This window comes from Pholis gunnellus (genome assembly GCF_910591455.1).
Source record: "Pholis gunnellus genome assembly, chromosome: 19".
Classification (NCBI taxonomy): Eukaryota; Metazoa; Chordata; class Actinopteri; order Perciformes; family Pholidae; genus Pholis; species Pholis gunnellus.
The window spans coordinates 18,163,689-18,180,044 of NC_136546.1; the positions used below are offsets into that span (position 1 = coordinate 18,163,689).

At 46.5% G+C, this 16,356-nt stretch overlaps 1 protein-coding gene across 1 annotated transcript in view; it reads left to right on the forward strand.

Annotated features, from left to right (window-relative positions):
- klhl29 (kelch like family member 29) overlaps nt 1-16,356 on the forward strand; it is a 190,886-nt gene that overhangs the window by 47,186 nt on the left and 127,344 nt on the right. The gene's annotated exons all lie outside the window — the stretch shown is intronic.

Genomic DNA, 16,356 nt, shown 5'->3' on the forward strand with positions numbered 1-16,356 from the left:
ATAATTTAGCTGCCTGCGTTCTCCTCCTCAAAGGTTGGCCATGCAGACGCTTCTGTCACTGAATGGAATTGAAAGCTGTCAACATAATCGCTTGTTTGATCAGATTTGAATATTTGTTTAGAGATCTGTGCAAGAATCAAAGAAGTATTCCTCTAAAAAGCCGTTGATTTCAAAGCGATTACATTGATCTTCCTCACAGAAAGTTAAATGTTGAATTTTTTCCCCCCCTCTTCTGACAAGTTAACCTAATTCTTTTCACAGTTCTTGTACCTCCTCTGATTCGTCACACCTTCAGGGTCTGCTACAGTATTCAAACACCCCCCCCCCCCCCCCCCCGCCCCCCCTTCACACACGCTCATGTGATGGAGGGAGAAGGGATTCTTCGTCTCCTGTGAAGCTGACAGATGTGAGCCGTGGCTGCGCTCGGTGGCGTCTCTTTTTAAACCGTTTGCTTTTGAGCCGGCGCCGTCTCGAGGCTTACAGCACTCCTGGTGAATCGCGTGCACGAGCCAACACGAGTTTGCAAAAAAAGCTCACACGTTTTGGCTTCCGTCGATTCCCACAGATCATGCCCCTGTCTCGCAGTGTGCATACAGGTGTTCCATTAACCTTGCAGGCTGACAGTGTCTCTAGGTAGCTTCATTACCTTCAGCATGATTAGCTCTAAACTAGACTGTTGCTTTGAGGTCTCACACACACACACACACACACACACACACACACACACACACACACACACACACACACACACACACACACACACACCTCCCTCCCTGGCCCCCATTGTCACAGGGCACCCGCAATGTAGTCATGCTTTTCACCATAGATAAGTGGCTGTGTGAGGGAATGAGACGCTCTGTGTGTGTGTGTGTGACGCTCCCGCCTCCCTCCACGCATTAATGAAGAGATGCGGGACCAGGTGCCCTCTGTAAGAAAGCGACAGTGAGGGAACCCGGTGAGGAGGAGGAGGAGGAGGAGGAAGGGATGGTAATATGGTTTGGCATTTTAGCGGCCTCCTTTTCCTAATGGCGCTTTGGTCTCGCTGGGATTATCCAGCCGGTGCTACTGTGTCACGGTCGTTAAACTGCACTGTGCCGGAGGGAAAGGGCGTGCTGAGAGGGGGGCGAGGGGTTGCAAGGTGGAAGTGTCAGGAGAGAGTGGAAAATGTTCTCAAAAAATGCCCGGAGGTATGCGACCTTTATCAAATTGAAGGGGGCCTGAGGGAGCGCACGAAATAGCAGCCCTCTAACCCATCGCTGTGTGCTCGCGCGTCGTAGGGAACGAGGCGCAGAGGGGTGAAAAGTGTACCGATGTCAGCAGGAGAAGAACACAAGAGAAAAAAGAAAGATGCAAAAAACGCTAAATGTCTTGTACGATTAATGGATCGCCATTACGGGGCGAAATAATACATCTGGAAGATTACGCCTCTCTGCAATTGCGATATTTCCATCACCGCTCCTTGTCATCTTTTGAATTCAACTTTACAGGGCAATTAAAAAATGGCTCCAAAGAAAGCACTTTGCCCTACTTGAATGTTCTGGAGGGACTACTTGAGAGAGTGTTCCACTCTCCCTCTGATGAAAAATGTCTGTAGAAATTTATAAAACCACGCGCCCTCCAGAGAGCTGTTTGGCATTTTTGTTTTACTGACGTCCCCGCCAGCCCTGCTTTTACCATACCTGTAAATTATTGCTCTGAACCCCCCCCCACCCCACCCATGTCTCATCCCTCTTTCTTTCTTTAGACCTCCCACACAAATCACACATCTGTCCTGCAGCAGCCTTAACATTTAGCAACAGCGTGCAGCCACACGGGCAGCGGGTGTGTCTCTTTTTGCACGTTGATGCCTTTTTCCGTGCTGCTGCTGTCATATCTCAGGTCTCAGTCCGTACACGGTGTAGGGATTCATAGCGGTGCGCCGGGTTTTGTTTTGCCTGCTGTACACAAACATGCTCCCTCCCCCCTCATTTCTGGCTCATCTGCTTTTCCACGGCTCCCAGAGAACCTAGGGCTGACCCTCACAGCATATCAAATTCTACATTTCACAGCTTTTTTTTTTTTTTTTTCACCGACACTGCTGAGCGCCGGTAATATTATCCACATATTTATTCCTCTCTGGATGCAGGCTTCTCTCTGAATTTGCTCTCTACATGCACGGTCGTGTTTTGTTGCCACCGGAGGTCAAATGGCCACAGAACTGTCCCTATTTGCTTTGCATGTGTACCATTAGCATCGATTTCCAATTCTACGGGAAAAGTGCAGTTAATACCAGGCGAGTAGCTCGGCTTGTTTTATTTATGAACATGTGCCCGTGGAGACATCCATTATCTTCAGTTTTTTGCAAAGCCCCAGTGAAGGAACTGGTAGGGAACTGTTACACAGAATCCCAAAACTGTTTTCACCATCTGATTTAAGCACATTTCTTTATACAGGACTCAGGGGGCTTTGTGGATTCCACCAGAGCTATACCATAGCTCATGTTCCAGCCATGGAATATGAAAAGGCATGGTTCAAACAGTTCATATCGTGCATTGGAAATGAGACGCCGTTAAAAGCCTGCTTACAAGGGGGCGCATTGACAGATCCTGTGCTGTCCGTAGCAATTCCTTTGATGCCAGTCGGATGACAAGCCGTCTCCTGTTTGATGCAGATGAAACGGAGGCAAAGTGGTTGGCGGTGGCCACGTGTCTCGTTTCTTTTTGTCACAGGCTTGGACTCGCCACACATCATTAGGCCTACATGTCGTTAGAACGTGCAGTGTGAAATGCGAGCAACGCGAACATGTCTTTTTAAAGGGGAAGACGCAGATCGAGGGAGAGCGAGAGGCCTCGTCTCCACACCGAGCGGTGATGTGCAGCTCTTTGTGGTCAGCTAATTAAGATCAAATTGAGTGAATTGATTGTCGCAGGGTCTGTGCTGCGTGCGGTTTGGCCCGTCGGCAGCACTGTCGGAGAAGACGTGAGACTGCGGGAACAAAGGAGAGATGGGAGCAGCCTCTCGGTCTGTCAGGGAGAGAACAGAACACATCTACTGCTTTAATAACTATCATCAGACCGACTTACCACGGTTCCTGCTTTCCCATTAATTCAAACGGTCGAATCCACCAATCCAGAGCGTAGGCGTCTCGAAGCTGACCGGTGTGTGTGTGTGTGTGACAAGGGAGGAAATCATGCCAGGTGTGAGCACGAGAGGTTGTTTTTCTTTCTTTATTCCACATCCGAATAAAAACACTTTGCAAAAGTAAACTCAAGGACGTGGAAGACAGAATTATCAGTGTAACAGGGATGGTTGAAAGACGAGTCTGAATGTTGGCAGCAGAAATGCAGAGAGAGAGACAGAATGTAAATATGTCTGGCGGAGGACTTTATGAGCAACCAATGACTTTTGAGTAAAAATAAGAAAAGAAAACACAGGTTCTGGGTGAAGTGGTGGTTGGATCACATGCATCACAATAAGAGAATCGAATCCCCAGCATTCATTATACTTTAACACATCTGAAATGCTCCACTGTATGTGACCCACAATACACTTCCATCCATCTCAGCAGGCAGCACAGCTACGGGAGCCATTTTGGGGTTCAGGTGTCTTGCTCAAGGACACATCGATATGCAACTAGCGGAGCCAGAGCCGGGGATCGAACCGCCGATATTCTGATTGATGGACGGCCCTGCTCTCCACTTAGCGACAGTCGCCCCGACACAAACCATGGCCGCATAGTTGTACAAACCTATTATTCCTGGAACTGATATATTTGTGTATTATATACATGTATTTTTTATATATTTATATTATTTTCTGTCTCTTTCACTGCCAGAAAAAGAGTACAATGTGCGCAGACCAAGGTGATCTCTTTATATAGCTTCTTTTGTCCAAATAGCAGTAGATTTTATTTGCAGACTAAGATGACTAATCCTCTCAGCTTTATTTCTGGCTACCTGTGGAGTCCAGTTTTAAAGGAACAGTGTAGCATTCAAGCAGAAATGTAATATAATATTTATTAGTATTTTTTTTTTTGTGTATAATCACCTGACGATAAGAATCTTTGTGTTTACGTTACCTCAGAATGAGCCGTTTATATGTCTACATACGGAGCCGGCCGCCATGTTTCTACGGTAGCCCAGAACGGACAAACCAAAACACTGGCTCCAGATTGGACCAGTTGCGTTTTTCACATTCACATCAGCTGTCGAAATTCTCCTACACGTTTGCCACAGAAGAGAAGTTTCAGTTTCGGCGCCACGTGCTGCCAAATCCTACACACCTTTTTAGACCTTTCAGTTGTCGGGGGATAACTGAGTTTAGCCTGCGAGTTAGTAACGTATCCAGCCTTTCTCATCAGTCTTTCCGACCATGTGACTGGAGTCGGGTCTCGGGTGTTGCATTTCAGACGCCACATTTGAGCTCCCTACGGTCGCCGGACATTTCTTCTGTTTCTCCAGACAGGTCATCACTCACTTCATTGTCACTTCTACAACTTGTATTCAGGCTTAGACTTAGCTGACATCTGGACATCTGTCAAGTTGAACCGGGTGTGTGATTATTGGCGAAAGGACGATCAGTCTCGCTGCGTCTCGCTCCCTACCTGGAGCCGACCCACCCTTTTGACAGTTGTGTCCAGTTGTGCATTGACGCTATATGTCACTGGGTCCCATCATAGGCTGGTCGGGCGCTTCCATTTAGCCCATCCATTTATCTCCATTTGCCCATCCATTAATCTCCCTTTACTGTAACCCATCCAGCTACCGGCTAGCCAAAGCAGATGAGACGCCCCATTACTTATTTAGCACCACTTTAAAGGGGACCCGAGTCAATTGAGAGGCCCGCTCTCGTTTACGGTAACAACATTTGCCCGGCCGGTCTCAAACGCAGCGAGCGAAGATGAGATCGAGCGAGATGGAATCAAGTCAATAAAAGACATGGGGGGGGGGGGGGGATGATGTGGCCCTGCGGTCAGATAGTTAAGTGAAGGTCAACCTGCCAAGGCGTCTTGTAATCCGGCGGCTCTCTGGACGGTGACAGGCGGACAGATTCGTGACGCCAAGGTGGAAAAGTTGCCCGGCCTTCAGTATCCCTTTAAAATCGATGTGACCAGAAGAGGAGAGGGATAGTTTCTACCCACGTAATGAAATCTTTTTCTCATATTATAGAGGGTCCATGTTCTGAGGAGGGCAGGTTTTGATGCATTGAGAGCTCATGAGAAAGGACACATGATAAGGGGGGTTAGAGAGAGAGAGAGAGAGAGAGAGAGAGAGAGAGAGAGAGAGAGGGGGAGAGAGAGAGAGGACATGCTCTCCAAGCAGCCAGGCTTTTCTCTCGTGTGTGTGTGTGTTTCTATAGATAGGCCGGCATGGACACTTTACCTAACCTATCAAGATTCACCTGCTTTTATCTGACTTTAGACCAACCCATCCAGGCCTATACATCACAGCTCCCTCAACACACACTCACACATACCCGCGACTCCCCCACTCTCCGTCTTCCCTCTCAACCCTTCCTCCACGCTATATATTGCTGTGTATCACACTCTGACACTCTGGCAACATATTAAAAAGAGCGATAGTGGCTGCTCTCTGTTATTGCCGGGAAAGTGATTTACCATGTGTCCACATTCCCACCTTATTGATTAAAGAACATGTGTGTGTGTGTGTGTTTCACTTTTCTCCATCTCCTTGGGCTTTCTCATCTTCCCTCTCAGTCATTGCCTTTCCTCCTCCTCCTCCTCCCTCTACTCCTTCTCTCCTCCTTTTATCTCTCACTTCACTTCCGCTATCTCTGATGTTGCCCAACAACCTCCACCACTCCCCCGTCTTTCTCTCTCTGTCGCTCTCTCTCTCTCTCTCTCTCTCTCATCTATGTTGGCTCTGGACTCGTGTGGCTGATTGTGTGTGAGAGTACAGCTGATACATGGGTGAGGGAGGGAGGGAGGGAGGGAGGAGGGAGGGAGGGGGGGAGCAGGAGAGTGAAAATAAGAGACAAAGAGAGGGCAAGAAATAAGGGGAAAAAAATAATTCCCACTGTAATTCTATCTTCTGTAGCTGCAGCACGATTCATTCATTCAAATAATCAATAGCGGAAAAAAATGCAGGAACAGTGTTTGTGGCACACCGCACGTTATTTCGCAAGATGCTCAATGAGAATTTAGAAATAAGACCACAAATACCCCCTTATTATTAAAGAGTGCTGCAGGGATGGTGTGTGTTTTTGCACCAACCCCCAGAAGGAAGCATCGCACTGGTTCCCCTCGACAACTCCATTCCATTGGATTTAGGATTATTGCAGAACAAACATTTATGATAATTGCGTGTTTTGTTCAGCAGGATAATCCTCACAAATGAACACCACTTTTTTATGATTTCCGAGCCTTAGAAGCAATCGGCAGCCACATCGTTAGGCTGAAAAACAAACTACACCACGGTCACATGAGCACGAGTACACACACACACACACACACAACGTGTCTGTGAAGGCGGACTCGTCCATGTGGTGATGTTTTGTAGCCCTAAACATCTCTAAAGCTTGTGTTAACCACCAAACTTATTTCAGGCATCTAACCAAAATCCATTATAGAAACGACTTCCAGATAAGAGAACCAGAAGTGCAAAAACGCTTCGTCATTTCCAGGCTGCAGCACTAAGAGCCATGTTTGATGGGCTCTACGAAATATGGAACGTGTGTTTAGGCCTGCAGCTAATGATTGTTTTCATTATCACTTGACCTATAGGACTCAAGGGAAACCTGATGATGGAAGCAAATATTTGGCTTATGGCCAAATATGGGCAAAACTAATGACATTCCTGTCGGCTCCTCTTTATGTTTACCGCTCATTTTGCAAATATTATCGTGCTAACACGCTAAAATAACACGGTTAACATGGTAAACGTTAAACCTGCTTAACATCAACATGTAAGCTGTGTCATTGTTAGCATGTTAGCATGCTGAAGAAAACAAATATTTGGATTATGAACAAAACTAGCCTTAGCTCTTCTTTATTTTTAGTCCACATAGCTCTTCTTTTCTGGCTCTAAAGCGTCTGCAGGGTGCCCGAGTAGCGCTCTAAGCTCTTTTTTTTTTTTCTTCAGGTTTCTAAGACAACAATATCTTCACAACATATCAGCACTCTAACCCCCGTTGTATGCTAGACGAGCATCGCTCCTTTTGTTTTCCGTTGTGTTTTCACCACGAGCAACAAACGGAGGATGTCTGCTTCATGCTTCTGTGTAGATGAGCTTGTCAGCGCTCAATCTGACAGCAGTAATGTCAGAGCGCCGCCGTGGCTAATGCTGCCTCAACAGGGCGGCTAGCATGGCTTAGCTTGTTGCTTAATAATGAATGACTTTGGTGATTAATTGCTTACCTTTCTGCCCCGTAAATGGATGAACGGTTGCAGCTCTGGTCACATTTAACCCGATCCATACGAGACTACTGTCACAGGTTTCCACGGTTCAGGTCAGCAACTGCGTAAAAATCACTGCCAATCCACAGAATTACTTGTGCTTTAATTATATTACATCAAATAAGAACCAAATGATTTCATCCCCCACTCGAGATCTCCGTCTCTCGTGTGTTTCCCCCTTAATGCACCAGACAAGACAGTAAATGTCATTTCAACCACACTAGCATTAAAAGCAGTTTCCATTTCTAGTAGAGACTACTGTTCACTGAATCCGGGCAGCGTCTGACCTTCATCCACACTAGGTGGAAGGAGGGTCGCGAATCCATGTTGAATGACGCACATCGACCCATTCGGGTTTAATTCACTCCGTCAGTGTGTCGAAGGTTATAAAACTACACTGTGACAGAACACATTCCTCTAGTCGTTACCTCTCCTACAATTTAGTTTATGCCTCATTCTCCTTATCGTTTCCTTGCTTTCCCCCCCTTTTCTTTCTTCTCTTTTTTGGTCATTTCAGGGGTCTCTCTATTTGTTCATTCCACTTGCCGAGGCTGTCTCCCGGGCCATTAATCTATACCGCTCCAACCGCTCCTCTGGGCCAGACCGGGCCGCAGCGCCACTCACCGTGTGCTCTGAAAGACCGCTGTGCTCATACAGATATGAAACGACGGACAGAGACAGAGAACGGCTTTTAGAGGAAGCACCCAGAGACACGAGATAAGTAGAGAGAAAGAGATAGGATAGGAGGAGAAGGGGGGGGAAAAACCTCATCCTCCACTCCTTCTCTGTTCATGTCGTATAAGGCTGAAGTGACAGGCTCGTGTATTTGAGAGAGTGAGACGATGTCGCCAAGAAACGACCGCACCGAGGTTACCGCGGTCGCCTTGCCCTTTTGAAAAGGTTGAGATTTGAGAAGATTAATATGCCCGTTGGATCAAACTGGGAGATTTTTTTTTTTTGCTCGCCCCGGAGCCGGCCTGGACACACAGCAGCCGTCAGTGGTGACGGGGGACTCGAGCAGATGGCCCGGCTTAATCGGGGAGACAGAGCTGTCCTGGGTGTACGTTTGTCTGTGTGTGTGTGTGTGTGTGTGTGTACCTGGGTTTTCAGTAGTGTTTGTGTTCAGGAATTTTTATTTTTGTGTGTGTATTAATAAAAAACATGATATTGTAAAAAATCAACAGTGAATAGATGCAGCAAACTTGGCAGTAAAGACCGTCTAACTCGAGGCTCTGTCATTAAGCAGAAAGTATTGGAGCTGACTGAGTTGGGAATTTGGAGCGCTGCACATCTGAACCCTGTTTTGATGCGCTTTAATGCAATAGACTCTCTAAGAGAGATACATCGCTCTTTGATTTATTAGATATGTCCTCGTAGTGTGTCGTTTTCTACTGGAATCTGTAAAAGGCGCTGTTTAGTACACAAAACAACCTAGTTATCTGTAAGTGTCTCTACACTGTGTTTCCTCTGCATGTTTTCAAATTATTATTTTTTATAAAGAAATGTTGTGAAGCGAGTGCCGTCACTCAGGGGACAAACACACGAACTAAACATCAGTCGGTATCTTCTACAATCAAAACAATTGCGTATAATTTGCATGTGTGATAAATGAATGTCATTATCTTTAAAATGAGGTTCTACGAGTGTCGGTCTGTTCATCTGTTACCAGCTGTTCATGTCGTAATGTTTACTTTTTCTTCCGCTTCAGAGTGAAACAGCCCGGTTGTTACTGTTGTTGGGGGGTGACACATGGGGGAGAGTAAGGAGGCGTACAGGCACGCACTCCCTCACCCGGAGGACCTGGGTTCTATTCCCATACTGGCAAATGTTCTCACTTGCTGAGGTGTTCCTCAGCAAAGCACTAAATCACTGGCCGGTCTTGACCCCTGGATTGGGCCAAGATAAGAGAGACACCTAAGTATGACTTAGGGAAGTTGCAGTGCGGTACATCTTGTTCAGTGGGTGCATCGGCAGCGGTTTTTGAAGCCAGAGAGTGTTTTATTTTGTGTTTCCTCAGACAAGTCTGGGGATTCAAACCAGTGAGTTTTCCAGTCATAAGCACTCTTTCTCTACCACTGTCCCCTGCTGTCAGGAACCAAAGCTTAAAGTTCTAACAGGGGAAACGTAGGCCGTAGAAGCTGTCATTTCCTACTAATTTCCTCTAAAACGTAGACTTAACAAGAGCATTAAATGCCTTCATTAAATGCTCTTGTTAAGACCTGGGCGATAGTGGGAATTTTTCTTCTTTGGTAAATCGTCTTTTAGTGCCAGAATCTTGGATGGTGCTTCACATGAATGCTTGCAGTCTGAATATTTTTTAAATTTTTAAACAGTGTACTTTACTCAGCCTCTTGGTGGAAATCTCCCCCCCCCGCTCTGTGGTTGGTTGAGGTGCAGGGTCAACCAGCAGGACTGGGCCTGTAGAGCAGGTGGGGGGGTTAAATAGCTTGCTCGAGGGCTCTTGTAGCACTACGGCGCGCACACAAGGGGATCCAACCACAGGCCCTCCAGCCTGAGGATGACCTCTGTAACCGCTTGGCCGTGCAAAAGTCCAAATCGCGCGCTCATGTAGGAGAGGGATGGACCTAAATGTAGCGCCTTTGTTGCTTCAAGGGAGGGAGGGAGGAGAGGGGGGGGAGTCAGGATACAATCCAGCCCCGGAGCGTCTTCATGGTAATGGCGGGAAGAGCAAAAATCGAAGACGCGCAGGGCATCTCCATGGCGACAGAGGGGATGTCATGATCCCTTGCTGCCGGCACACTCTTAGTAACTGAGGATGCAACCGCACGCCACGGCGGCTTTTTATAGTGAAGGTCAGCGGGCTCGCAAACTCCTCCGTTGTAAATCACTGTCACTGTATCCACTCCTCCCGCTCTCCTCCACATTGTCTCTCGTCTTCTTGCTCCCGTTTAATTTCTCCCGGCCTCTTTTTCACTCTCATTGCCGCTCCGTCTCCGTTATTGACGTGTATATATATCTCTTGATCTCTCCTCCAGCTTGGCCGTGCACTCTAAGCCGGTGGTGTTGAAAGAGATGGATGCTCGCTGCCCCCGGTAATCTCCACAGCAGCCATTTAGATAATTAAGTCACTATTCTTGTAGTTGCCTTCGCGTCCCCGCCACGGGAGCTGAGCTACACGTATACGCGTACACATGCCCCCGCGTGCATGATGATATATATTAACACACGCGTGTCCCAGCAGTTACAATAATGTCGCAGAACATGTCATGTTTCTTTTGTTGTTCTTACTGTTCTCTCTGTGAGTGTGTGTGTGTGGAGGCCCGTGTGCCTTGCAGTGTGTTTGTGGCATCAGCAGTGAGAGCTGTTTGTTTTGATGCCGTTGTTGGTTTTTATTTAGAGAACAGAGAAATTCACAAAAAGGATGCAGCGGGGAGAGAAAATGCGACAGCTGCCATGGGCCACAGAGAATATACACACACACACACACACACACACACACACACACACACACACACACACACACACACACACACACACACACACACACACACACACACACACACACACACACACACACACACACACACACGTATAGATACGGGCATAAGCACACTGCATGATTGGCGTCTGGAAATCTGCTGCTCCCACACAGCGTAGAAAAAGAGTATGCAGAAAGGCTGGATGGGGAAGTGTGCACACTAGCCCCAGGGTTTTTCTCCAGCTTTGTGTCTTGCCGTTGTGATAATGTGGCGTTTTGTTGAAAGTCTGTGTTTTAATTAACTGAGCAGCAGCGTGCTGCGGTGGAGGTAGCAGTGCCTCTCTTGTTCCTCGGGCTAATCGCATGCCAGGGATACTCGAGCGCCAAACGCTGGCAGGGCGTCACTAAACTCGGCCATTGCGACGATTTCACGACGCCGCGGTCATTCCCGTCTGGACGGGTGCCAGTGAAAGCTGGCTCTTTTTTTTTTGGGACAGAAAAGTGATGTCCGTCCCATGCTGTTTTCATCATGCAGCAGCGAAACCGTAGCCAGTTTGTTCAAACTATAGTAAACAAGCAGCTTGGAAACCCTTGCATCATGATGTTGCACACATAAGTTTGACTTAACATTGCTCTGCTAACAGAATTGCGCTGATGCACACTGAGGGGGAAGTTTGCTGTCAGTGGTGAAGGTATATGCAATATATCACGAAAACACAACCCTTGGCCTCATCTTCTTTGTACTTCTTTTTCTCTCTGTCTACGTAATACGCCGTATCCCCCCTTTTATCCGCTTTGAATGATCTGGCCTTTGCTTGCACGCTTTATCAAAGAGAAGATGATCGGGAAGTGTCTATCTCTGGCAAAATGAGGCAGTGTGTGCATGTCACCCACCAGTGTTTCATCCATCAATGTGTCAGATTAATGTACAAAGTGCCATCTCTCACTATCGTCTCCTCTAAAAACCTCTGTGGAAATCCTCGCAGATGAGATAAGGAAATGCGAGGTGCTGGATTCAGATTAGCACAGGAATCTGCACAGAGTGACTGGTGACTACCCCGTGGTTCAGGTTTTATTTGAGTGTCAAATGCTTCCCAGTTGTCCTAGCTGCAGCTGTTTAAGTAAAACCAGCCTACGTGCTTCTAATCATCTGCTAAAATGGAAGCTATTTATGCTCTTAATGGTGCCTAAGCTGGTGGGCTTTGTTTTGAGACGCCCTATGTTTTTTTATGACACACCACTGGCTGTGCCGCGTCTCTGGATTCCACTCAGACCCACTAATGAGGTGTACGAGTTGTAGCAAAGTACTAATTCCCCTCAAACCCCTGGGATTAATTGGAACCGCTAATGCTAAGAATCAATCCGAACAATGGGCTCGTTGGTTTCCAGGCCAGCAGGTAGCTGCATTCATCTCTGCTTCTCATCCTTGAAGATGTGTTTTTTTGTCTTCCTCTCTGCAAACCCTCGCACCTCGCCTCCCCTCCCCTCCACACACACACACACACACACACACACACACACACACACACACACACACACACACACACACACACACACACACACACACACACACTGTCTGAGCCCATGCGATAGACACAAGACTCCATTCTTTCCTTTGCTGTGTTTGTCTTTTCCTCTGGCTTCCGCTCTGTCCCCCCCCCCATCTTCGGCAACATCAATTTAGGTTTCATGTCCTTAAGAGGGGGAAAGTTAAAAATACCCAGGAAGCCCTGGCTCTTTTCTGGCAGATCAGTTTGCTTCATCGATCAATAGAAAAGACGGTGGGAAGAAAAAAATCTCTAAATACAGAAAGCATTTATTACTGTGCACTCTGTACCATGCAGTTAACAATGTTTTAGTGTGACAGCACATTGCTTAATTAATGCACCTGTTTTGTTTGTTTTGTGCAGGTGCACGTGTGTGTGTGTGTAAATTGAGACTGCATCTTCGTCATCTGGTGGAGGAGGGTTTTAAAAAGCCTGAGACTCTTGCGTTTGCTCCGGGCTATTCCTGTACCAACAGTCTCTCCCATTATTTAAATATCAGGATGAACACCTTTGTTGTCCTGGAGGAACTGTCAGCACATTTACTCGTCTGCGACTGCACCGTGTGTGTGTAGCGTGCATGTGTGCCTGTGACAGTTAAAAGTGTTACTGGTTGGTGTCTGTGCATGTCTCCCACTGGGCAGCTCATCGACAGTAATATCCTGTCCTCCTCCTAAAGTTACAGTGCCCCTTCCCTCTCCCGGCCCTCATTTGTACCATCCATCTAGACCTGCTGATGGACGGATTGATCATTAGCAGCCAGTGTAGCAGGTGGCTCTTTATGTGTGCCGAGTGTGGTGAAAGCTGCGCTGTCTCCGGGTCAATAGAAGTAAACACTACTACAGATTGGAAAACGGAGCCCTTCCTCTTGGGGAGTATCCGTGGCGGGGTGGACTAGCTGGGGGTATTAAAAGCTAAGCAGAATGTGCCAGCAAAGCAAACATCACACCCCGGAACAGAAGTGTGACACACAAACCCAACCCTGATCGCACCCTCCTCTCTATTTCAGGCTGCACACACACACACACACACACACACACACACACACACACACACACACACACACACACACACACACACACACACACACACACACACACACACACACACACACACACCGTACTGCTGTTATTTTATCTCATTTGCTCGTTCGCTCTGGCTCGCGCTGCCACGTTCTGTCCATCTGTTAAGCTCCCTCTTTCCCCACGTCTATCTGCGGCTCCCTGCGTATTCCCACATGGCTTTGTTAACGCAGCTCTGTCACACACACACACACACTCCGACATGCTGCGCGCCGCCTCGGAGTGACAGATGCTGTTCTTTAGGGTGTACGTCTCACGTTCCCACCTGCCAGACAACTTTTCATTTTTTGGCTAATCACCCCGCTGTTGCTCGGGAGCCGAAGTTATTGGAGACTCCTGATGGTGTGCGCCGCGTGGACCTACAAACCCGCACACGCGGGGACGGTGTAGGAACATGCAGACAGTAGCGTATGCACACACACAAACACACTTTATACTCCTTAACTGCGTCTCTTTTGTTACGTATGTTCACACCCACAACCGTCTCACTTTGCTGTCTCAGTGGCACGTGCGTTTGCAACATCACATACAGGCTGCTATTTCGATTGTGACGCATTAGCAGTGCTGGAATAGACATCTTTTTTAAACGGGAGTTGAAAAACACCCAGCGACCAACACACACACCTACACACACACACACCATGCCTCCTCTGCAGCAGCTTTTAACTCACGACGTGACTGACAGCACAATGGGTATTCCAGTCAGCCTGTCAGTCAGCTCGTTAGGTTTGATTGCTGACATGGTATTTCTCTCCTACTTTTTTCGCCTCCTCTGTTCTGGTTGGAAACCGGAGTTACTATTTGCGCTTCCAGGAGGATTAGTGATCTTAATCGTTTGTTTAGATTTTCATCTCTCTGCAAAAGAGATTCTCAGTCTTGAGCTGTTACTCTGAGTAGGAGCCGTGGAGTCTGAAAATAGCATTTGGCGTGGGAAAGTCTTGATGCCTTCAGGTAAGATTATTAACATGCTGATAGGATTGCAGGAGCTGAAGAGCCTCGTTAATTGCTGTAGGGTATGACTGGAATGCTGTCATTACTTTTTCTTATGAAATTGAAAAGGCTCTTGAAAAGCTTGGCATTACATGCGAGCCTCGCGGCAAAGGTTATCGTCTCCCCTCTCTGCAGGGCCGAGGCTTTGTCCGGGGCCGACGGCGGCTGCATTGGATGTGAAAGGAAACGGGCAAATCTTTATTGGCACCTTCTCCCTAGAGCGGTGCGGCGCGGCGCAAAGTGTCATTGTAGATGTGATGTATTTAAGTGTTTATCCTGTCTGGCAGAGTCCACAGGTGTGTTGGGTGTTGGGTTTCCACAGGCACCTCAGAGAGCGCTATTTTCTTTTATCGCCTCCTCGTACTTACCCTCACAAACACACACGCCCTCAGCCTCAAGGTGGTGTGGACTCATACACTGACGCACACACACACACAGAGACTTTAAAGGAGTTGAAGAAAACGCACGGAAAAGGAATTTAAGTGTCTGTAATTAGTAGCTTAAATCCCTCTGTTCACCAAGGACCAGAAGTGTAGTGGGATTTGTCTCAGCGACACTGCAGGGATCAGTTAGCAGCCTCTGGTTACACAGCCACATGCTGACTTGCATAGTGGCACGATGGCAGGAATTCACTTAGAGGCTTGTGACCGTATTGGAAATGTACTGCCAAGATTCTGAAAATGCCACTTGGGTAAGTGAATTTGAATCATGGTAATGTGAGATGCTCCTCTTACCATTACGTCTGGTTTGAGGGTGGAACATATTGTGATTGTTTTTTTATGCATTAAACATTGCACGAGGGATTTATTTGAGGATTCTCGTCTCAGAGCGTCTATTAATGAAACGATGCTCTGTTCCAATGAACGGGTCGTTGCGTCACGGGGAAGTTTTGATCCCAAGTTTACGGACTTTACGTTCTAACTGGCACCTTTTGACACATTCACACGAAGAACTTCATTGTGGCGCTATCTTCTGATGTAATAATACAAATATATAAACAAAATGTTATATATGTTATTCTGACACTTTTATAAAAGAATGATAACAAATAAACATAGCATAGTCACCTTTAATAAATCATTCCAAATATACATTAACTATTGTATGAACTTATATCAGAATACATATATATGTATATATCTATATATATATATATATATATGTGATGAAGTACCTTGACATTACAGGCATTAATTCAATGGATAAGCCCAAAATGTTCCCATCATTGCTGTGTGTGTAATCCGTAGACACTAAACACACTAAATTACTCACTATACCGTTTATGGAGGAATTTAAACAAATCCCCGAGCTACTGTGACATTATATACGAGTACTCAGGTGATGAGAGTCTCATTATGGATGCTCACTGAACATTAGCAAAATAAAGAAGTGAACCTGTCAATCATCTTCTCAATTAATCGATTACTTGTTTGACATTTTTCAAAATTTTCTGACTTTTTATAGAGAAATCGGTGATTCCCAAAACCCCAAATAACATCATCAAATGTCTTGTTTTGTCCACAACTCAAATATTTTCAGTTTACCAGAAAATATTACAATTTTAAAAGCTGGAATCAGTGAAGTTGAACTTTTTTTCTTTAATTAATTAATTGTTTATCAAAAGAGTTGCTGATTATTTTAATAGTTGACGACTAATTGATGGCAGCCCTACATGGCACATGAAGGAGACTAATGACATATTCCTCGTCGGTATACCGTGTTTTACTTCCCTCTGGTGTGTATTGCCGCCGTGCTGAAGGTTCTCCCACAGCGCTCTCTGAGTTGTGTGGGGGCTCTTTCCAACTTAGTTGAATACCTTTTTACTGCACAATCTAATGCGTTTGCTCTCCAGCGCGCTGTTGTTCCTGGAGGTTTACAAGAAGACCAAATAAAACAAAAAACTAGTTA